The sequence below is a fragment of the Cyanistes caeruleus genome, chromosome 7 (assembly GCF_971803275.1).
Source record: "Cyanistes caeruleus chromosome 7, bCyaCae1.hap1.1, whole genome shotgun sequence".
NCBI classification, from domain to species: Eukaryota; Metazoa; Chordata; class Aves; order Passeriformes; family Paridae; genus Cyanistes; species Cyanistes caeruleus.
This window is the reverse complement of record NC_141707.1, coordinates 19,513,269-19,536,741: the sequence shown is the minus strand read 5'-3', so window position 1 is coordinate 19,536,741 and position 23,473 is coordinate 19,513,269. Positions and strand designations below refer to the sequence as shown.

Genomic DNA, 23,473 nt, shown 5'->3' with positions numbered 1-23,473 from the left:
ATTCCATAAGACATATCTACCAATCTATAGCTGAAGGTATGTGCCTTCCAATTTGATTTCAAAATTCTGCTTACCCTGCTCACAGCTAAACCATGGGAACCTGGAGCTGGCCAAGATGCTTTACTGGTTGATGAACTGAATGTGTAAACCATGAGGAAGGGGTGGCTGTGCTTTTGGGTGCTATGAAGAGCCCTGAGCAAGGCAGAATTTCAGGGTGGTAGAGAGGCTCCAGGCAGTGTGACTGGATCCATCCTAAGCCTTTGGTCCCAGGGACCAAAAGCATTTCAGGAGGAGTTACTCAGCTTGTCTGCTACAGGAACAGTGACACAAGAAGAGGAGACTTTACTGTCAAGAATGCCTATGACATCATGACGTTGATTTCATTTCTGTGTTAGACTCTCAGGTACCCTGATGTAATTGGCTGTATGGTTTGTACAAAAAAACCTCCCTTCCCAGACAAAAATGGGACTACTGGTCTTAGCCTCACTCATACTAGGATAAGGCCAAATCAGGTATCTGATACTCAGTAACTTATTTTGGTTTTTTGTTCTTGCTAATCATCAAAATTTTAATGTACCAGTCCTTCCCATAGCATTCCATATCATCCTGTATTGCTTTCACAGAATCAAAGGGTATCTTGAATTGAAGAGACCTGCCAAGATCATCATGTCCAACTACTGATGTGGGCCACAAGCCAGATTCTTCTGCTTATCCCCCATCTCACCTCCCTCACGGGGCATACCATGTACGTGCTGATTCAGCAAAATACACCGTGCTACCAAGGGAGCAGAGTGACAAGAAGGAGATGTTCTGGTGCCAAACCGGGACATTCCTTTTTCTGGGGCATGTTCAAGCCCTGATAAGTTTGCATTTCCTCTGCATATGGATGGACTCCCCCAGGGGGATGAGCAGGTTAGCCAGTTGTTTGTGTTGCCATTGGGCTTGCCATTAATAGTTAATAGAGTCTAGCAGTGAATGCATTGTTACCAGACCTCTAAGGTATCCCATTTGGAGGGCACAATTCACGCTTCTCGGAACTATTATTCCAAGCTTCCTGCCAGCTCCTTGGGTTACTCAGGCTCCTTATTTCCAAGGTTATTTTTGCAGCAACAAAGGCTGGAAATGTAAGACCCGATTCTCTGCCAGAGAGAACTGTGTCCTGGCTGCCTGTGCCAGGGCACCATGGGGCATTCCACAGGCTCTTGGAAAGCCATGACCACCCCAGCAGGGACTCCCCAGCTCTGGTTACAAACCTGGAGTCAGCCAGTCACACTGATGTGTCTCTCCTTCAGGACCACGGTAGAGCACCAGGCTTAAAGCCATGAACTTCCCTACCCATCTTTTCATTATGAAAATGTGCAATTTCTTTTTCAGTTTGCTGTTGTAGCCAGGTGGGTGTGGGGCTTCCTCTTTACTCGGCTCCATGACTTGCCCTCCACTGGTACTGCCAGACCTCCACGTCTGGTATCTGCAGGCAGCCACTGGCAGATACCAAATGAGAATCACCCAGCAGTTGATAACATTTTATTGGAAGTGGGTAAATATAAGGCCAAAGACACAAAGGACCATGAGCCATAATCTGAAGGGAAGGTGGGAAACTAAACAGGAGACAAATGCACTGCTCTGTACTTCCAAGTCAGGAAATAAGGACATTCTTTCAAAACAGCAGATAATGAGTATGGAAAAATACCTACAACCAGGAAAATGTGAAACTAGTATTATCAGGATTATATTTTTTCCAGTTTAATGGACAGTATCTGGCATATATCAAAATGGTCCTAAGAAATACTTCTGTAGTTAAAAAGGGGTCAGGTTTTTTCTTTGCAAACACAAATTTCAGGGTGTATGGTTCAGCCTAAGCATGTGATAGAACTGCGTGTCTGGGTGTGGTTCCTCCTTCCCTACACAAGACTATCCAAACCAGCTATGTTGTTTTTACTTAGAACAACAAACACAAAGAAATTGTTTTGGGGCTCCATCCAAATATGGCAAATTTTCCCTTTGACAAGAAAGAGGATTTAAAACAGAAAGGGAATGTCAGAACAAGTTCTTGCTCTAAGAAGTTTCATTACTTGCAAGGAATGAGGATTCACTCACTTTCATAATTATTTCCAACACGGAGTTCTTTCAGCATCTGGCACTGTTAGTGGGATATTACTGGAATATACACAGTCAAGAGTATAGTCCAATGAGGATATTAGGTCCCAAAAATGCTAGTGTGGCTTTCCACTTCAAGATATGCACAGTGCAGATTATGTTGAACAGTAGCAACAGATCTTGTCTACACATGGAGTTATTCCTCCAAAATCATGTCTGGATCCTCCCTGTTCCAGGAAAAAAAACAACTGTGTTTGATGCTGTGCTTAAGTAATTTTCACTGTAAATTAAAATAACTGAGAGAATGAAGCTTTATGCTTCAGTAAGTGAGTCCATGCACGGCGTTCTTTAAATATCTTTTGCATTATAAAGTCATATCCTACCACAACCTAGCTCTGAGTTGCAGATAATCTTGTATTTATAAAGTGTACAGTCTCAGGGGATAAGAAATATTGCTCAAAATGCCATCCAAATGTTGAAAATGTAATATTTACACTGGATAGGTGCCATCCTTGTCTGGCAGGCTAATGGATCAGAAAAAACTGTCTGTGAAAAGATGACTGTGGCAGTGGCTGGGAGTCCAGCAGTTTCTTTTTCCCTCCCTCCCCTTTTAGCAAAATTGTACTTCCTGGTGTTATGGTTTAAATCAGATTTTGAGAGGTCCATTATGATGCATCTGTTTAAAATATCAAGGGGAAGCACAATTCAATAACACTAAATGTACAAAAGCGAGGGCTGTGAATTAATACTGTCTCTCCTGCTTAACTCACTGCCTCTCGTGTTACAGCGTCATTGACACACAGCTCCACATCTCCCAAAACGTGCCATGAACTGTAAACAGCCACTTGTGCCTTTCAATGTCTTCCCATGCCCTTGCATCATCTACAGCAGACCTGGTGGTCTTACATAGAGTAATCCAACCTTGTTGATTTTAAGATAATATTTTAGTTGAGTTATGCTGTAGTTACAGGAAATCAAAATGTTCTATACCTATTTGTCTTTTTGGCAGTTTATACTTTGTGTTGCCATTTATATTACCTGGAGAAAAGCCCCCCAGATAACCCATGCAAATCATTTGTAGAGGAGCTAATTTCTATTTCTTCTAAAGCCAATTTTAAATCTCCTCCATATGGCTGATACAAAGTATTATGAGGCAGTTGATGAAAACGTGGCTCCAATGAAGTCAGTGAGTTTTGTGACTGACTTCAGGACAGCCAAGATTTCATCCATTATCTTTCTGTAGCATAGAGTCCAGCTGTACTGCAGCTAAAATAAAAAAAAAAGTAAAAATAAAAATCCATCAACAAAAGACTGAAGCTATTAATCAACCTAGAAAGATCTGGTTAATATATTGCAAGGTAGGCCTCTGTTGGACGGTGCGTGCCTGTAAATTCTGCAAGCCTTTAAAGAAACCCTGCCAAGAAAGTGCCACATGTGCAGCCCCTGCAGTCGCAGAGCCCCGATAATGTCCATCCTGCCCACAGCAAGGATCGCACTCTGCCGTGCCTGGGCTCTCCTTCCTCACCCTCTCAGCCCCTTCTGACAGGCTGCAAACTCCCCTAGGCAGAGCTCCGGTGTTTGCTCGTCGCAGACACTGGAGTTGCAAGGCAATGTCGGATCCTGAAAGGACCGGGGATGAGGCTGGATGTAAACAACAGGAGTTCCAGCCTTGTCTGATGCAGCGTCAGACATTTGCCCACTGAACTTTCATTATGTCCATTTAAACCTAACCTACAGTTGCCCAGTGTATCCTTATCTTTTGGATTTTACATCACATTAGGCTGATACAAAAATTCCGTTGTGGAGGTAATGCCGCATGCTCAAAACCACCCATCACAAGTTAGAACGCTAAATTTAGGAAAAAAAGTTTCTCTTACCACCGAAACCCGGATGCTGCACACATAAGCACGTACCCTGATTCCTGTCTGTAAACCCCAGGGAGCAAATGGGATTCTGCATGTCGTGATATTGTACAAGTACTTGCTCAGGCAGAGAGCAGCACAAAATAGCAAACAGCTGATCAACCAGATGACAGAGTTATGTTTTTAAAACCATATTTAAAAATAAATAAAATAAGAGTTAAAATAAATAAATAAGAGTTAATAAAAAATTAAATAAAAGTTGTCTGCACACCATAGCCTAAAGAGGGAATTCCCAGGAATGTTTCTAAAATCCAGCAAATTAGTATTGATCTTGAAAAGTCTTTCAGTAAAGCAAACTAACTCCAAACCCCTTCATTTCACTTAAAAACTCTTCAAAGCTATGTAGGCATGCACACACCTTAGCCACATGTATGTGGAATTCTGTAGTGCTTTGCTGACTTTTTAATTCATCTAAGTTCAAAGCTTTGATCACAGCGCTGTTACACTTTCTGTTTGCATTTTTGCAGCCTTTACATTATATTTGCTGAGAGAAGACTTAAAATTTAATTAGAGGGAAAGGAAAATCATTATTTAGCTTTCATTGAAAACGTGTGTGTTTCCATAGATGGTGTAGAGCTCAGATTTTTAAAAAATGCAGTAGACAATGTGATGCGGTCATTTTCTTCTCCTTAAAAAGCACAACTTTCTGTAAGCATTAGTAACTGCAGACATTACTGTAAAATTATGGAAGATTTATATAAAAACCTGAGATGGAAGAAAAGGCAGGTTTTTGCTCCTTTTCCAAATGTATTTTATTTCTGTAATTTTCAGTAAATGTATATATGAACTACCAAGTAATATCCTCATTGTCTTAATCAGAGGTGACGAACATAAAAGTATACAAAACATTACAAGTTTTGAATCAGTGAGATAAATATAGATTTTTAAGCTGTATGGTCTGCACATGCACAGAGCCAATTCGGTCCAAATAGAAATACCTATTTTTAGAAACCAGCCTTAATTCAAGACAGCCAAACTAAAGCAAGCAGTTCTCTATACTATACCTACAACTTTCCCGTTCATTTAGACGTCTCAAAAGAAAGAATAACGCTGATTCTATTTATCTTTGTAACCCTGCCTTAATACACGGTGTAGAGATTCAAAGCGACTGGGATGTGCAGAGTTGTTAGAATTTCTACTAAAACTAATTTCATGGTTATTTTTTTTTTTTTTTTTTCTCTTAGTGAGGACGAGGCCGGCTGCTCCTGCTCATATATCGTCTGTTTTTCAGTCAGCTTTCCCTTCTGGATCCCTCACTGCCCGCTCCCTGCCGGGGCTGCTCCGCACTTCAGCGCTCAGGCTCAAAGGCGAGCCCGGCTTAGGCGGAGAGATTTTTCGTACAGTGGCCTTGAACATCAGCCTTGCCACATGAAAAGCAGCTATCCTCTTCACCTAAATAAAACGAAACTTAGAATATTTTCTAGTCACAATTTCCTTGTTTTATTACTATTACTCCCCTCCCTCCCTTCCTCTTTCCCCCCTCCCTCCCTCTCTCTCCCCCCTCCCGCGTTAAGTTTCGGGCGGCTCTGGCGAACGGCTCCATGTGACGGCAGCGTGCTCGCTTCCTTCCCGGCCAGCCACGGGCAAATCCCGGCCGAGCATCAAGGGACGGGCATCACCGGGGGGCAGCGGTGCCCCGGGAACCTGGCACCGCCGCCTCGCCTGCCTCCTCACTGCCCGCACCCCAGCAGCCGGGCCAGCCCAGCCCCTTCCCACGGGCCAGCACGGCCGGCACGGCACGGGGGGAGCGCGGCGAGCGGCGGCAGCGTGTTCGTCCCGTCCCGTCCCGTCCCGTCCCGGCCCGGCCCGTGCCCCTCGGCCGTGTGCGGCGATGCTCGCCCGGTCCCCGTCCCGACCGTGCCTTCTCCCTGAGCAGCACCGAGGGCGAAGAAAAGGCTGACCTTACCTGTCTCCTGCGGCGGCCCGGAGGAGCAGAGGGCGAGCAGGCTCTGCCGCCTCGCCCGCCCCCGGCTCGGGACGCCCTGTCCCGGGAGCCGGGGCGGCGGCGCGGCCGAAGCCGTCGGGAGCCCGCTCCGCGCCGCCTGCCCCGCCAGGAGCCTTCCAGCCCAGATATACCCGTATTGTTTTCCTCGCACCATTTTTTTTTTTTTTTTTTTTTTTTTTTTTTGATTTGCAAGAAGACGCCAAAATCCCCGTAAATGGCTCATTTCTGGGGCGGGGGGCGCTCCCGGCGGCCCGCGGGGGTCGCGCGCGGGGCCCGCCGCATTGCCGCTCCCACAGCGCCGCCTGGCGGAGCGGCCGCGCCGCCGTCCCCGCGGCCCGCCGGGAACACGCGCGGATCGCCATGGCCAGCCCCCCGTGACCCGCATTCCGTTCAAGTGCAATCCTTCTCCTTTTCTATTCTGGCCCCCCTCCCCCCTTGTTTCCCCCCCGCTCCCGGATCCTCTTTCAAGCCCACTCCACGCTGCCGCGCTATTACATGCTAATTTAATTTTACTATGGACGATATTTTCAGCATTTGCTGAGGACAGTAAATTTTGTAGTTTATGTTATTTCACTTTTTATGACTTTTTAACACTTAATAAAATTTTATTAGAGCACTTTTGTGTTTACAAGGCCACAAAACTCTTGGCAGGTTGTCAGAAGTCCTTTTTATTATGATCCTACTGATATACTGCGAGTAATGAAATAATCATGTCCAGAAATGTATCAAAGGCCAGAGGGATTATCCAATTTAATGGCTCTACAGATGCGCTGTGAGGGATACGGACAGGCAACGCGTCGACAGGCTAAAAGGCGTGTGCGAGGCGGAGGCAGCCCTGCTTAATTTCTTTCCCACTGCAGGCTGGTGCTGTGTTATCCTGGAGGCTCCGAGCTCGGTCAGGTGACTCCCGGCGCTTTCAAGAAAAATGGATTTGTTCTGGTGCAAAAAGCTCTTTTCTTTTTATTCTTCTTAGGTGTGCATCTGACGCTGACGCTCTTGCTCTGGTGCTTCCGCTGCTTGCGACACTCGGCGAAACACAATTTACTGGAAAACACCCAATGTCATCGTGCCATTGTGCAGCAAACAGTGGCTTTGGGCATTAGGATTTAGTCGTGCAGCCAACAAATAAATACACAGAAAAAAGAAAGACCAAAATAAACAAACATTTAAAAATCAAAAGCAGAGCAAGCTGGTGAGATCAAATACAAGTGAGATATTTAAGAGCATTCTGTGGAATTATTGTTTTTTGCTTTTGTCTTAGCCAGCACAGGGTTGTGGGAGTGCTCTCATTTGTGCATGTGCCTTCCTTCCACAGTGGTCTGTTTTTCTGCACTGCTGCAGTGCTATAGTCTGAGATACTGCAGCTGTTTTTAAGGCAACTTCCTTTTTATTTTAAATAATTGTTCATTTAACATATGTTGTTAAACTCATTCTTGCGTCAAAAGGAGGCAATTATACTTCCTGACCCTGACAGCAAGGTGGGTGGCTTTGTTTTATAATTAAATTTGCTGCGTTCAATTTCATATTTTTCTTTCTCTGCTGTTTCCTAAAGACATGCCAAAAAAGATAAAAGGTAGCAATAGTACCAGGGACGCTTCAATGCCAGTTTTGTCTCTTTAACACACATTGTTCCAAACTTTCAAGCTGCACAGGGACACTAGAAGGATATTCTTTCACAATTTTAAAATTACTTGTGTAATTCCCTGTGATTTTAACCCTGCCCCATTGAAGTCTCCAACAAGAACATATTTCATAATCTCCAAAGCAGAAAGAGGACTTTTTTCTTCCAGCACAAACATATGTATTATATTCCAAGGTATCTCATGATACTGCCAATAGGGATTTCTCTTTAAGAAGATAGGCAGTATCTCTGTATTTTTAAAATATGCTTGAATTAATTTGCAAGGACGTTACAGACAGATCTGAAGACAAGGTTAGAAGTGATCAAAGAATTTATCTTCAAAATCATGACAATATATTAGAGGACTACATGTTGGTATATTTATTCATATTGTGAATCTGCCTCACTTTGGAAGAGTGCCTCCAAAATCAATGGGGCTTCAGGAGGAGTTAAAATAATGTACAGTGTTAGTAAATATGCCAGAACTTGGCTAAGGAGAAGTAAAATAAATCATTAAATGAAGTTTAGCTTCAGGACAGAAGTTTTGTTTTTCCAGAACAATATAATCTACTGTAAATCACATGTTTGCAGGTCAAGGTCAATTTAAACTTCTTAATCCTTTAACAGCAATCAAACTGGAAACCTGCAGGATGAAATGATGTGGTAAAAGAAGTGATGGACTGGAAACTGTTAAATTTGGAAGAGGAGTGGTTGCTATTGTTCTTTTGAGAGAAAGAGCAAACTTTGAAATGCTTTGAATATAAATATGTAAACATGCCACACATTATTTAATCAATGAAGCATCTAACTAATTTAACTCTTTCCTGGGGGCTTCAGTTTTTTTTCTGAAACATCAGAAAAGGCCTGAGGAAGCAGTTCCCACCATCATGGAACCAGAAACAGAGAGGCAGGATTTGGTAACTGGACCTGGACTGGTGCTGACAGGAGCTGTGCAAGGCTGGCAAGATAGTCCTGGCTGAAAGAGAACAACCTTTGTGGAATAATTTAAGGAAACAGCATGACTACGGACAGCCCTGTCCCCAGGATGCACCAATGCCACCCCCTGGAGAGGTCCCTCAGACCGCAGTGGGCACTGTCAGGGCAGTTATGTGGGCTGAGACATTTCCCTCTGCCAGGGATGGCCAGGATGTGGAGAATGTGGCTCCAGGGAGAAATCTGTGGATACTCTGTGACTGTACCTACAGATAAACCCTGTTTCTGACTCAGTCATTCTCTAACAGCCCATCAAGCAGGTGCATCAGTCAAATGCAGCACACCGGGCACATGGGGTGTTGCCAAATCTACTGATACTCCGGTGAACGTGAGAAGATACATATTAATCATTTTAACAGTTTGTTTTAATAAACCCTACCCCTATTCAAGCCACAGGAACTTGTGCCATCATTCACAATGAGACTAAAAGTGCAGACATGATTAATTAGTTATTAATAGGCAGTTACCTGTGAGCTTTGTAATGACTATACTGAGCACAAAGCTGGAGTATAGTGTGCTACAGACTGATGGACGAGCAACAGTAGATTAACAACTTATTTACACACAATATGCCAACAGCATGAAACTCAACCCAGAAGTCCTTAACTAAAGAAGAGAAGGTGTTCTGTACAAGCCATTCTTGTTTTAGCCATAGAAGTCATATGCATAAGATTGGGATTTGGGCAGCTAAAGCCCATTCAGTTTTCTGAAAACAAATTTTAGGTTGACGATGAAGCCGGAAAGTCAAGTACACTCCCTTCTGAAATCTATTAAGGGACTTTAATCAGATCTTTAATTTTCCTTTTGCAAAACTGCCAGCAAAACAAGCAATAGGTACTTTTTCAGGGCTGTTTGTTATTTTTATTTTTCAGTTGGCAAAACATTTGCTTGTTGAAAGCTGCCATTTCCCAAATCAGGAGAAAATGTAACAAAAATTATGGGTCCCTCAAAGTGATGAAAACATTCCCTGGGCCTTAGTTACTATTACTTGAGAGGGAAGATTATAGATTAGATATTAACATAGTCCCCTGGTATTCAGGAGACCATAAGACAATCCCTTCCCTGTAAATTAGAGCACAGACTGGAGTCCGCATCTGCCATGTCCCAAATGAGTGCCTAATGCCTAAGTGATGGGATCTTTCCAGTGAGGCCACTCCAGGGAGCTCAAGGGAAGACAGAAAATAACTGCAGAGTTTAATTAACCTGTCTTATGAATTTTTAATGAAATTCCTGAAGTTTGGGGAGTCTGTGGCTTGTGACTGAGGCTGGAACTCCATCCTAGGTCATCAATTGAGAAAAACACACATTCCTATCAAAATTCTATCCTTTTTTTTTTTTTTTTATGTAGTTATCTGCTACAAAGTTTAGTATGCTGCAGATGTACTAAAGAATGAAAGTACATGAAGATAATGATATAAACTTAAAGTATATAAAAATAAGACAGTTGAAGTGCTACCTACATTGTAGTTTTATTATACTTTAATGGACATACGCCGATGAGCACTGTGACTCTGTGTCCAATCTGATAGATGTACCCCATAAAAGCTTTCCTCAGAAGAAAGTCAGATAAGTGAAACTCAGTAGAAAAATAGCTGTACTTTCTGCAGCTATAGATTATTCAATCAATGAAACTCCTATCTAACTCAATACTACCCACATCCTTGGATTTACTTTCTGAACTCTCATCTGAAGTACAAACCGGCTCCCTCAGTTTCCTCTTATGAGTGTGGCAATTTTGAAACCCTAGAAAGCTTTCCTGAGGAGTAAGCAGTAGCTTCAAACTATGGTTTTTGTGTGTGAGACCAGAAAAGAATAGCAGTTACAGTTCTCAAAAGAGAGCTTTGGATTTGCTTGAACACAGTTATAGTTTATAATGAAATGTCATTGAAGTTCTTAAGCTGAGTGGTAGTTATGCAATCATTTAATACTTTCTATTATTTTTGCTTAGTCCCATTTTTTCCTTCTTTATTTTCACTCTATGTAACTATATCTATCTCTGTCTCTATTTATCTAAGCTATCTATTTATCTATAATCTATCTGTCTATCTGTCTATCTATCTATCTATCTATCTATCTATCTATCTTATTACTAGTTCTCAAGAAATTGTTAACATTTCTTTTAGTGTCTCTTTCCTGGCAACTCATGGAGACAACTTTACTAATGGTAGCCATAGCAATAGAGAAAAGGAGTCTAACATGACTACCTTAAAACACACAACTCAGAATAACTTCAAGGAATCTGAGATGCAGCCTTTTATCTGGAGGAATTATAAACAGCAAACCCAGCTGCAGAACTTCCTGCCACAGGAAGTCCTACCAAACCCCTACAGCCACCCTGCTGGCCTGTTATTAGCACACCTGTACGTGTCGTGCACCTCCTGTACGTGAAGCATTGGCACGAGTAACAAACATGGCAAGGGTGCTCCCACAGCCACTGGGAATGTCTGGCTGCCCAAGAGCTACTCTACTTATTCTCACAGGACAGCACCCTGCAACTTGCTGAGTACACAGTTATCTTTATAACCATTTTCCAGAGGAAAGAGCAAGGCACTTGGCTTGAAGATATATAGGTTCCTAGGGAAGTCCCTCTAGCTGCTCCGCTCTCACAGAATCTGCCTTACTTCTGTTTTTCATCTTTACCTGCCAAAAATATCCTGGCGAGTTTAAATAGTTACTTCAAGGTTTTACAGATCTGAGAGGCAAATGAGGAAGATAAATTCGTGCCCCTCAGGTTGCCGGATTAGCCCTTAAGCAGGTAGGGCAGCAGGAAATCTCCAACAGCCATCAGCCCTCACCTTCCTGAGTAAAACATGGTGTGGCAGGGAAGGATACACAGGGGTCTCGTGGGCAGGTGGGTGCTATGGCAGAGGGATTAATCTGAGGTGTCACACGTGGCCTGGCATGTGCAGGTGCCAGGGACTTAGGGTGTTCAGGAGCAGTGCCTGCACAGCAGCCAGCTCACAGGGAAGCCTGTCCAATGGCTTTCTTCTCCCTTTTACTCTGGGATGGAGAGGAAGATCTGTTTTCCCCTGGTGTCTGGGAAGAGGGGCCATTTCAAGCATTGTCTTTTTCACCCAAATTCTGCTTTTAAGAAAGCATTATGGAGACTGTCTGCAGCCCACTCTGGTCTCTCAGACCATGCTGCTTTTCCCTCTCTCCTTTCATAGTCCCAGCCATACTGCTGGGAAGTTTGCCAGGGAAGAGGGAGGGCTAATACAGCTTGCAGACTTTTTTTTTCCATCTTGATCTGTGTGCATTTCTTTTCTGATGCACTCTGAGGCAAAGGTGAGGAGATATTTATATCTCCTTTATCAATGAGAATTACCAGGATGTTAAAATGCCTTTTAGAAGTGCTGTAACAATGAACATTACACTGACAGTAGTTCTTTAATGGTTTCTCATGTAAATAAAGACTGTCTCCAAGAAGAGTCTCATACATAATATTACACAGTAATCATTAGCTTTAAAAATTATTACAAACAAAATAAAATTCAACATGTCAAAATGGATTTGGATTATGTGACCATTTAAAGCTTATTAAAATGACAAACTCGAAAAAGCTGGAATGCTTAAAAGTCAGCACTTGTTCATGTGCTAGTTTGATTTAAAGAAGACTCCAGAGGCTTTATTGAATTATATATTATTATATATTACATTCTCATGAATTATTCCCCAGACTTCAATTCCAGCCAAAATAGGGCCACCACTAAGCCCCAGGTCCCTCCCTCTGCATGATCTGGCTTTTCACAGAAGATTCAAACCTTACAGTTTTTCCTCTCACATCCGTATTCTTGGCAACTCCTCATTTTCTATGGGGAATTCTAGGGCCTTTATCTTCATTCACACTTAAAAAAATACGTGGTTTGAAACACATTAACACTCCTACTAATGCAGCAGCTTCTTGGTACGTAGCACAAGTCCGGGCCTTTTCTCTTGGCTTGAAGGTGATCTGGGGCATGTTTGGGGTGCTGCAGCAGTGCCTGAGCCTGCCCCACTGCCCAGCCTGGCCACAGCACACACCAGCCCTGCTGTGCCAGCTGGGGATGTCCCAACATCTGTGCCTGCTCTGGGAGTGGCAGTCACACAGGAGGCACAGCCAGCCAGGGCAGGAATGGAAGCTGCAAAGACGGGTTTGGGTCATCCTTCACCATAAAGGCCACGAAGTCAGTCTGGCTCAAGGAATGTGCAGGGGTCTGGTCAGTTTTTAGAGTTGAAATGAGTCTTCTGTGAGTAAAAGTTTTAGCAGTTCATCCAGCAGTACAACTTTGTACATCAGGTTGCTGTGATTTAACTGACATCCTTTTTATCACAATGACATTGAACCAACCTGAAAAATGTTTCAAGATACTAAATCCTTCAAGCTTGATATTTGGAATGCTGTCCTCTTTCAAAATTGGAATTTTCCCATCACTGATGACATCTTTGTATTATGGAGTCCCTTATCTTTCATTCTAATAATATTGCACAGACCTGTCTTTGTGACACACTGAAGACCTGTGATAAAGTGATGCAGTGAATTTTCTCACTGGGATATAAGAAAGAGATGTCTGCTGGACAGCTTCCGTTCTTTATTTTTTTAATTTTTTTTTCCTTTTTTTCTCATAAATTTTACAAAATCCTGCTATAGAACAGAAGATAATGCAAACCAGATAAACTTATTATCAGATATCAGATATTTTAAAAAAAGTAACAGTATCACAGGAAGAAGGTGATCATAAAGCCTTATCAAATATAGTACTTATTTTTAAAGTGTCTAAATTTTTTCTTCACATTACTCACATGTCTTCACTCTTTCAAATTGTTACCATCCAAACAGTCTTCAGCCATTTCCCTGTAAGCTAATATTATGACATGGTGATTGTAGGTCAGTTTAACAGCACATTTCTTTTAAAAATATTAATATTTCTTTAAAAAATATTACCAGAACCAGGTAGGACCTTGTCCACTGCCCATGGAAAATCAATTAAAGCCTTTCACTTCCAAAGCCTCTGAGCTGGTTGGTCTTGTAATGAGTGTTAATAAAAGATAGGAAGATAAGAGCTGCTTTCTTGAAAGCTTTGCGCCATTCTCTGTGTACTCCCCATGTAAACCTGTGCTTGCTAAGTCAGTAGGTGTGTGTACAAGCCTCACAAAAGATACACAAAATAGGGTGCTGTGTGGAAAGAGTGAGAGATCTAAAAATTCCTACAAGTACTATAAGAAACACACATTGACATCAGAGCACTGCCTCTCGTACATAATAATAAATTCAGACTGTGGAGAGAGAAGAGGGTCCATTTTTAGTGTTAGTCCATTTAAAAATGCTTTTTGTTGGCAATACACCTGGGATGATCACCTGGTATTACAGGATTTGCTGCAAATGCTCCAGACATATGATTTAATCAATATATCAAATATCTTTCACTATAGTCCAGTTAACCTCTGTAAACTAAACAATTACTTAGGGGACTTTCCTCACAAGGTGAACTTCTGGCAGTGGATATATAAACACCCTTCACGGGCTGAGTCTTTTCCCACTAACATACCTTGGTTTTGGTGCAGTTAAAAATAAGAGAGGAGAGGGTGGAAGGGTCAGCCTCTTCCTGACATCTAAAATCTTTATCAGTACCAGCAACCCCTCGGCTGGTGTCAGTGATTTGTGGTATTGTTGTTTATCTGTGTATCACTCACTCGGATGCACTGTTTAGATCCAAAGGTCTTGGGACCATTTGCAATCTCTTCTAGGCTTGCTGTACCAGACAGGGCAGACATCTGGCTGTCAGTTATAATTGCATCCTGCACCAGAAGTTGTTTTTAAACACTCCTGATTCCCTTTGAACGCAGAGCTGTGATGCACAACAGTTTCAAGCCATTACTGCAAGAGGCAAAGTCAATCCATGACTTTAGCTGAGTTTGAAATAAGATTTATGAGAGATGGTGGGGAGGGGGGCCATTTTTACAAAAGGGTGGCTGTTTGAGCCTGCTTGGGTTTTAATGATACAGCAGTTTCCTTTCCAGCCCATACAACTTATTCTTTGAACACTGACAGAAATAGTCAGAAATACATTTGTGGTGTTGCCATGTTTACTGTTTCCTGTTGTCTTTCTTTGGAAGTATTTTAACAGAAATTAGGACTTCACATAAAAACTCTACAGGCTCTGGGATGAAAGGATTTACTATTAGGTTTCCTTCTCACTCTAACTTGGTGGACTGTGATTTAAACCCTACAGACTCATGACAGGATATGATGCCAATTAAAAGCATGAAACCTAATTTTTTGACAGAATAATCACATAATCCCCTTTCTATTATCTGGCTAAAGGATTATTGACAGCACCTTTATTTTTCAGCCCAAATCTTGTATTTATTAGGCTAACAAACTGCTCTTGTTTAAATTACACAGGCCAATGAATATTGTTGAATGTCCAGGCGCAGGACTGCATTCAATATTGTAAAGGGATGTTTTTCCCCTGGTAATTGTCACACTGGGTCAAGAATGCACAGAAATGTAAGTGGACAGCTGGTTTTGGTTGAAAGCAGAGTTCTGATTTGCTGTTTAATACCAAATCAATTTTAAAGTAATTTAATAACAAATCTTATAAAATAAAACATTGCAGTGAAAAATTCAGCTGGAATTTCTTCCAAGATCTGAATTTAGTTTGCATGAAGGACATAGGAAGTTTGGTGAAAAAAACGTTCCTGGAGTGCAGAAAAGAAAGAGCTTAAATCCTGCTTTTCTGAATTGCCGGTCATGACTGCTTAAGCTCGATACATGATCTATATTGTTTTGTGCAAGCAAGACTTTTGGTAAGATAGACCATGCTGATGCACTGCTGGAAGTAGACTGTCTCTCTCTGTTTTGACCTCATCTGATGCCAGTGAAGAGCCCAGGGGCCAGTATTGTCATTCAGTTCAGCTCCTGGTGAACTACCATCCACATTATATATGGGTTTTCCCTGGAAAAGTTTCAGATTTACATGCCTTTTGTGCAGCAGTGTCTGAACTGAGGAGGAATCTCTCTCACTCTCTCACATACATGCTCACATAAACTGGAGCCTGCAATTTCCCTAATCACTAAAATCCCTTCTCCCCACATGTAAGTTGTTAACCTTCATTACATCCCTAGGGAGACATACACTAAGCAGAGGCCTGTTAAAATGAAAATAACCATCCCTCCAAATTGCCAAATCATCATATTAAAAAGTCTCCTTCTTATAAAGCAAGGTTCATCATTTGCAGTGCCAAGCTAATTCCTGCTCAGAGTTGAATGTAATTACTTCTGCTATATGATTTTATTTTTAAAAATACTTCATTGGCTTCTGCAGCAATACAACAGTACCTACGTGTTAAATCATCTTAAAGTTATATGATTTAAGATGAAGATACACCTTACAGTTATTAGAAAATTCATATGGAGACTGCTTTCACATGTATACATCCATTGTTTTCTTTGAGCTTAAAGGTTAATTTTTACCCTGTGTGTTTTCCAGATGCACATAGGATTTTCCTCTCATTTCCTGTCTCATTCCTAATCTAAAATCTATTGCCATTTTGTAACAATTAAAGAAAGAGCAGGGCTGTTGAGTGAGCAGAGGAGCTCGGGTGCAGAGGCGGATGTGTTAGCTGTTCTGAACCACCATTTTCTCGCTGTTGCATGTGGGCTGCAAAATGGTGGTTCTATGATTTTGATGAACAGGGACCCGCATTGCACTCATCGTGCACGCTCGTTGTGTGGTCATGAAAAATGCCCTCACCCCGGCTAAAAGAAGGCCACCTTCTCTCGCCAGTGCTTGCCTTTGTGCCTGATTCCCCGGGCTTTCACAGCCCTCGGTCGCCGTAGGACTGCTCGTAATTCCTCTGTGAGATCTACAAAGCCACTAAATGCTAATTTCTAACTTAAAGTTTCTCAGGAGTAGCCACAGTGCTTGTGTGCGTGACATACAACCCCGAATGGTAAGAGGACAAAATCACAGTAATTTTGTGTCTTGTGTTTATTAATAGAGGACCAAATGTCACACAGGCAGCAGTCTCAGGACCAGTTTGTAAGGAGAATGAATGTTTTGCTAGTGAATAAATGGTCCCTCCAGATCAAGGTTGAGGTCATTGGCAAGATCTAGGCATAAGCTCATTCTAAAGCTATGCGCACATGCGAATAAAAGAATTAATACTTGACTGTCAGTATCAGTCTTTCATAAGAGTTGTGTTCAGCCTGATTTTTTCCTAAAAAAAAAGTTGGATACAAGCAGTTTATTCCACACTGCAGTGTAAATATGTTGCTGGCAAAACAGCAGCCAAAGCAGCCAGTGACCTTGGCCACCACTAGCTAGCTATCAGAGAGCTCCAAAAAAGAGGGTTGTGAAAATGCTAACGAAATGGAAATTGTGTGTGATTACCCACAGCAGGACGAGCATCCTCTTTTGCCTGGGAAGAAATAATTTCCTTTCACCAAGGTACGCAGCCGCCGTAGCGCGTTGGAGAAAGCAGCTCCACAGCGTGCCAGTAACCACGGATGAGACACAAATACACTTGCAGTTGAGAATCTATGTGTACACTCTCCCCAGATAAAATAGATTCACGGCAACAGTATTTATAGCCTGCAAAACAATATTATTTTTCTCTCTTTGGTTTGCAAGGGTTGTAAATAGAAAAAAAGAAATGACTAAGCTATTAAATCTAGGAATAACAAGGCTCTTAAAGCCAGGTTTATTGTACCGGGGTAGGTAAAAGCTTTACGTTTTTTGATCTGCGGGTGTTAAATATCCTGTCTGCTCCAGGATCCCCGCTCGGCTGTTATTTATCTGCAATCCTCGGGAAGAGGGAGCGGGCAGATGTCCCTAAACTGCGGGCACCACCTGGCGGCGGCGGGCCGGGCGCGGGGCCGGGCCGGGAGCGGCTCCCCGCGGGCACCGCAGCCCCCGCGCCGCCGGACGGGGGCTCCTCTCCGGAGCCAAATGAAATGAAACGCTCCCTAGTGCTTTCATTTTACTGACTTCTAAGCGCTCAAGCCAAGTGTTATCCAATTTTCCCCATACAATCTGTTTGGAGAGCTAGCAGTGCATTTCAAAATGGCTTATTTTGATGACATGGTCATAATTCTAAATAATTTGATTTCCAAATATACACATCATATGGTGGCCTTGCCAGAAAATCGTTCTATTGAAAGTCTTCTGTCTTAAGATTTAAACTAAATAAAGGAGAAACGATTACATGATCCAAGCACCTTTCGGGGGGGAGTGGGGTATGATGTGTTTGCTGGAGGGAAAAAAAAAAAAAAAGCTGAACAAAGAAAATATTTTCCAAACCGAAAAGCTTCTTTCTGAGGGTCGTGAACTGGAGACATTGCGGGTACTGTCAAAAATCTAAAGAGGAAATGAAAAATAGCACTTGCTCCTTTTGAATGCGTGCGTGTTTTCTTTCCTTGATGGCTGGAGGAGCCTGCATTCTAACGAGGTCTCACAGTGCACTAGAAAATGCAGAAATATGGCATAATCCCTTGGTTCCTTCAAATCAAGAATCAGAGAGTGTGTTTAACATACAGGAACTCTGTGTGTGTGTGTGTATGTGTGTGTGTATACCAGCCTGTATCTGCAAAGCAGAACTTCCATGTACGTATATTGTATGTATGGTGGAATTTAAATCTTCAGCCACCAATAAAATTGTATTCTGTAATAAAACTGCTGCACCTTGACTCCAGACTACACTCAATCCCAAATTAAACACCCCATTTACTCTACTGTAACAAGCAGAAATGTTTGCTACAGTGAACACTATTACAGACAGGAAAGGCATATTATCATTCTCTTTACCTTTTGTACATGTGACAGCAACACCTAAACAGCCCCTGTGAGTCATATTTTTCTCTAGCGCCTGGCTTCTCTTACAAGAAAGAATTGATGAAGGGAAAAGGTGAATTGAAACATGATACTTGATTTCACATCGCTCCCTTAAATGTTTAGGAAGATGGACAGACAGCTCCAGACATTTAGAAGCAAGCAGGTAGCACATTTTACTACAAAATGTCTTCCTGGATTTCATTAATAACTCAGTGTCATAAACAGAAACAGCTGGCATGCTGAAGGCTGTGTGGATTTCTTTATGCATTATATATAATCTAAATGCTTCCCACATAATGCACACGAACTATCCGCTTCATACCAATGCTTGTAACCCACAAATACCATAAGTAATATAGCAGGGATACAAAATTAGAGGACTTAAACTTGTTAATCCAGGTTATATATTTAAATGCCATTGTTTAGTGGCCGTTTATCTATTGTTTAAAGGTCTAGCTATTTCAGATGCATACTGTCCTTGGGTGCTAATTTTCTCATCTTTCTCTAGCAAAGCCATTATAGAATTTTGATGCTTTTGTCGTGGTTATTAAATTAGAAGCTCACTGAGGGTAACAGGAGGAGGGAAAGGCTGGTGGTGCTGCTTTGTCACACCGAGCGTGAGCCAGGGGAGCCCTGGACGCTGTGCCTGGGGCTGGGCAGAGCCTCTCAGCTCTGCTCGGAGGGGAGATTCCCTCTAGCGGACTCAGCGGGAACTTTATTCCCCTTCTCGTGCCCCATCCATGTCTTTATTTATTAAATACAAAGTACCTGCTCTAAGGATATTCTCGGCTATTAACCTTCATGCATGAAGCAGGAGCTGAAAGTTAATAAAGAAGGTATTTCTAATCAACTGTGGTGATGTGAGGCACAGAGAAGTCATAGTAGTAAGCCAAGAATGTGAATCCCCAGGCCTCTCACAGCTGAAGATAATCTGAAAAGAGTTACAAGTTTGAAGTTTTTTTAGCTCAGATGTCTAAAGTGAACAAGGAAGGCTCCATTCCCAGACATCTGATCTAAACCCTTTGAGTCTTGGGAATTTTGACTCCAGATGCAGGTTCCAGCTCTGCACATGATCCTTATCTTTAATGGGACCAACTCAAACAACTGCACGTAGATTTGTTGCCATTGCAAAGGACCCCCAAAAAGAAGTTGGCTCTCAGCCTGTAGCTTTGGGGGAATGAATTCCTTGAGCATAAGTAGTCTGGGTTTGGCTCACCTCTGTTTAAAAGTGGAGTAGCCTAGGAAAAAGAAACACGAAAAGAGCCTAGAAAAAGGAAAGATGAAGAATAAAGCATGTGACTGACTTTTAAGTTTTCCTGGGCCCATGCAGGGCCTTGTTCACAGTGTTGCTGGGCTAGAGCAACTATTAACATCTACTGTAAGTTTTGTTCTGAGGGATCAGATTTCTGGAGCCTGAGACCAGTTATGATACATCAGAGAAAGCCTCATAATAGGAAGCTTTATTGCCTTCTGCTAAGTGAGCCAAAGTCAGGGGCTTTCCCTTGTAAGCAGAAGGCTGGGAAGGGGGGAAGGGGGAAGGAGGAAGGGGGCTGGAGGTATTTTTTTCTTTTTGCCTGATGTGTTTCATCCTTCCCCACCTCCAACATCAAAGTGTTTGCTAGGGCAAGTCAGCCCTGTGATTCTGGAGCTGTGTATTTCCCCTCTCCCAGTAGTTTCCATGCCCATTTCCTATGCCCCAGCTGCCAGAGCACTAACTCTCTGCTGCTTTAATCACTCCATTAATCAAGCCTCTGCAGTGATCAGCACACTAGCTCTCACTGCCACAAGGAAGCCTGTTACTTCTTCAGGACACATAATCTCCCACTAGCCCTCCAAGGATTTTTACTCAACTGAGCCATATTGATCCACCAGCTAAAAAGGGTATTTCACTCCATTTTGAATTAGCTGTGTTTTTAACATAATGTAGCACACAAAACACACAACTCAAGAATAATTCTTATATTAAGGGCACTATGAAGGTGAAAAGACACAGCCATTTCATAGCTAAGCTTCACAGACAGTGTGATTTCATTAAACAGACAAACACTGCCATCAAATCAAAGATCAGCAGATACAAACAAATCGTTTCTGCTGGCTCCTAGAGAGCCATGATTGCATCCCCATGGGCACAGAGGACTGTCATATAAAGGCATGCGTACAGACAGTCTCCAGTCCAGTCAGAGTGGTTTATTGACTACTATTTTGTACTGGGTAGTGCCAAAAAATGGCAGATCCTATTATGCTAGGAGACTTTGAAAAATTTAAAATGTAGCCATAAAACAAAAGATCACAGTAAAGCCATACACAGAGCAAAAATAAATTGCAGGAAAACTTAGTAGCTTTCAGTGGCGTCTTACACTTCTGACTCTTGCAAGGGGAACAGTGTAGCACTTGAAAAATATTTTGCAATGCCTTTTGGAGAGCAAAGACTGGGCACTCTGCTGACTTGCAGGATGAGGATGTCATTTCCAAAGGTTAAGAGGAAGCAGGGAGATTCCTGTGTGCTCTGGAAAGGTGCAGCTCCTGCTTGGTGTAAGGTGGGGCAAGGTTTGTTCTCCAGTAGCTCTGACTGCCTTTGCTAGGAAACCTGTCTTCCCACACATCTCTCCTCTAGCACGCCTCGCCTTTTCCTGAGCCATCCATTTCTGAAGCCAGGAAAATCAGGAAAAAGGAAGGAAGAAAAAACTCCAAACCCCAGAGCTGCACTAGAAAATCATCACTACCATCATCACTCCAGCAACATGTGAGAGCAAAGGCAAAGGGGTGGGATGTGAAAACAGTAGCAGAGAGGAATTGAGCTTGGGGTTTGAGAATCCTAGCCTGCTGAGAAGGACAAACTTCCAGGTGCATCAAAACATCTAGCAAAGAGCAGGTTCTGCAGGATGGAGACTGCAAGAACAGTCTGCTTGCTGATGGCAGTGGGGTGGCACATAAAACAATCATATTGATACTTGACAGCTTTGAGTTTTCAGACATAAGCACATTCTGAAATTGTCAAAGTCCAGTTTATATCACTATCAATTCCCTTCTCAAATCCAGACCTTAATTCTTCAGTGTGGGCCAGAACTGGACAAAGCACTTGTCTCACATGGATGCAGACAGGCACGTGTGTGCACAAACACACACACACACACACACACACACACACACACACACACATATGCTTGGGATGGACACCCGCAAAAAGATCAGCAGCAAATAGAAGTGATAACACCTCAAGCAGTTTCTGAGTATGAACACTGATGCTGTACAATCAGAACAAGAGTTTTACAGAATCATTTCACTGAAATATTTACTTTTCTTCTTTTCTTTCTGCTGTGATTGCATGTTTAAGCTTTCCTTTCTGTATATTAATGCTCGTTTTCCTGTTTAAGTTCTGTGGCTCTTGTTTGGTAAATGTGCATCAAATCCAAATGACATGTTTGCATGTGTATACTCAATGAACAACACAAATTATTTATCCCTTGGGATAAAGGACTTGAAAATGCAGATGGTCTTGATACAGTCTGATAAGAATGTAAACAGGAAAATATCTTTGTTGACTTATTTCTTGGTAATCAGTAATAATTAGTTATTGTCTAGAGATTCGTTATATTATTTCATAAACCTTGCAACAAACAATAGTGAAATGAAATCAACTTTGATTTTCTTAGGATTCCTAAAGATAACATCAGATAACTTCCTTAGCAAGACAACAAGACCTCCATTTTGCATTGTTTTTTTATCTACTTCAAGTTTAAGGGAAAAAATTAAGAAAATAAAAAGCGTCACAGAATTTTGTCTTGCCCCTCACTTCAATGCTTTTGCAATCAGGCTATTTAATTTTATTTTTTAAAGCTGCATACTTCAAATTTCACCCTCATTAGATGTCAATATTAAATCTGTTGTGTGGTTTTAGCTCTGAAATTATTTCCCTTTCTCACCATTTTTGGAGTGATTATTTCCACGTTCTGCTTCCCCTTTTCAGAGGAGGAAACAAACCAAAATCTTTCCCTCTGTCACTGTTCCATAGGCTGTTTAGATTCCAGATAGTCAGACCTATCTCTTGTAATGACTTAGCAATTTTTCAAGATTGTTTCAATTTGTGGATTAATATTGGCAGGAAACTAATAACTGTGTTTGGCTTTAGTAACACTGCTGTATAATGCTGATCCTTTCCCTGACTTTTAGTGTGAGGTAATCACAAAGTTACTCTGAGGCTTGGCACATGCGCCTCTCCTCATGTCAGGGCAGATCAAATGCAAAAATGATCCCAGGGAGAAAAGGCAAAAGGATGAGAGCATGGCTGAAAAAGTGAAAATATCCAAGGAATGTTCCTCTTTCAGCCCTTTTTGCAGAGCTGTGAACTTGCACTGTCACAGACTCTGCTGTTATTCCTGGCCATTTCAGGCCTCTCTCCTCTTTCTTCCTTGGTTTCTATTCTGCCTTACTTCTGCCTGGATCTATTTCATGTTCATCCACTGGCCCAAAGCGGTCTTGAGATGTGCTCAGTGTCGTTCTTACTGTGTGTCACACACATAGCACACACTAAGCACAAATGGCGTAACCAATGCTCATGTACAATGATGGCTCACTATTTCAAGGTTGTTGTTAATTAATATTAATAATTTTTGTATAATTTCAGAAATACCAGGGATGTGGGGTTTTTTTCCATGTGTAAAGCAAGTAGCTCTCTTAGGCTATGTTTTTAATGCATCTCTTAGTGTGCATTGAAACAGAAGGGAAATGATGTTTCCCTTGTACAGTGAGCTATTGAATGCAGTCTAATGCTATCTGAATATCTGTGTGGGTAAGAGGTGAGGGCAGGTGGGGCTTCCTGAGGCTGGGATACAAGCTTGATTGAAAAAAAGAGATTTTTTTATATGTTGTGTGACTTGTTATGAAGTTCCCTGTGTTGTCACCCTACAGCATAACTATCAATGGCCAGAAACTGCAGTTAGCATTACAACTTCATTTAATATAAATTAAAATAATCTCTGTATATGTCCATTTTAATATGGAAATAATCAAATTAGCACCCTACTGGAAAAGCTTAACTAATACAGAAAAATAACAAGTGAAGATACTGAAAATAAAAGCACAG

General features: G+C 42.0%; 1 long non-coding RNA gene across 1 annotated transcript in view; it reads right to left on the bottom strand.

Annotated features, from left to right (window-relative positions):
* The window catches only part of LOC111932052 (uncharacterized), a 49,274-nt gene extending 43,029 nt beyond the window's left edge, over positions 1 to 6,245 (bottom strand). The window contains exon 1 of the long non-coding RNA XR_015289345.1: positions 5,926 to 6,245. This is a non-coding gene — a long non-coding RNA (uncharacterized LOC111932052). The remainder of the gene's footprint in view (positions 1 to 5,925) is intronic.
* Positions 6,246 to 23,473: the final 17,228 nt, after the last annotated feature.